Below are 1,501 nucleotides of genomic sequence, written 5' to 3' on the forward strand. Positions count from 1 at the left end.
TCTTTTATCTTTTCTTTGGGCGGCCGACAATTTCTTTGGCGGAAGAAATTCAAGCTGTCCTACAAAGCTTTCACTAGGTTTCGTTTTGTTTCGTTGTTCTCTTTTCATTTTCATACTATCAATTTTTGCACAGTCTGCAAGGCATTCTTGATAGCTATCTTTTATCTGTCTTATTGTATTGTATCTTATATTTTGTATTTGTACTAATCAAACCTTCAATTTCAGCTAAAATGGCCTCCCAACAATCCACCAAGGTTAGCTATGCCGATATTGCGAGTCGGCCAGCTGCTACCATGCAACCAAGGGTAGCAAGGCCGAAGTTCTCCAACATCGTAATAGTGAAGCCAAGCGGGGGCAAATCTTTCGGCAGCACGAAGTCGAAGGTCATCGGCGACTTCATCCGGAAAGAGTGGAAGTATAGCTCTCTTCCGTAGGTCAAAGTCCTGGCCAATGGCAACGTGCGGCTGAACTTTGAGTTCCTGGCAGATGCGGTTTATGCTGCCAACCAAACCGCACTGTGTGGGATGAAGGTGGACTCGGCCATGTCCACCTTCAACAAGACGGAACGGGTCGTCATTTATGGCGTCCCCTCCGAGTACTCCGAGGGTGAATTGCTGGAGGATCTTAAGCTCCACAATCACGCTGTAGAGGGTTTATACCTCTACAAACCTCGGGAGGGCAAGTCCGTTAGGACTGTCCAATTAACATTTGCAAGCGGGAAAGTACCTAATGGTCCTCTTCCCCTTCTTTATTCCAGGTACCAGCTCCACCCTTACATCCCCAAGGTATGAAGATGCCAGAAGTGCCAGAGGTTGGGTCACCAAAGTTTGCTGCGAAAAGTGTGGAGAGGGGCACAGCACCAAGCTGTGTAAATCCAAGAAGGTACGGTGTGTGAATTGTCGGAGTGATAACCACTCCAGCAACTCCGCACAGTGCCCTTCGTTCCTGTCGAGAAGAGCGGAAATAAGGATACAACACACCTACAAGGTATCCTCCCAAGAAGCTCGCCATCACGTCTCGGCCAACACGGTGCCCGCTGCCCCCAAGCCCGTGGTCGAATGTCCCAAACCTGCCCCGGCTCAAACTCCGAAAGGATTCACGCCGGAGTTCAAGGACGAGTCTAAATTTTTTGATTTCTGTTGTAGGTTGGTTGCAGTAGCAATTAGTTCCAGATCCAAGGCTGGTGAAATCAATCCAAAGGACGTCATGGATGCAGTATCAAAAGTATGTGCCGACAATGTCACGAATCTACAACCACCAAATAAGGATACCAAACCAAAGAGGAAGAGATCCAGCACGGATGTTCCGAAGACTGACGTAGTGGGTCAATCAGTGGAAACGCCAAGAAAAGTAAAGGCGGTATCCACGAGTGGCCAACCTCGCCAGTCAAGGAGCATTTGCAGAAGTACAGGCTCCAGACCCGTGACTGAGCGCTCTAGAAGCACTTCGCTAGCTAGACCACTGCCCACTGGCTCAGTAACGGAAATGGACGTAGAGGTTT

Source organism: Lottia gigantea (assembly GCF_000327385.1).
Source record: "Lottia gigantea unplaced genomic scaffold LOTGIsca_284, whole genome shotgun sequence".
In the NCBI taxonomy this organism is placed as follows: Eukaryota; Metazoa; Mollusca; class Gastropoda; family Lottiidae; genus Lottia; species Lottia gigantea.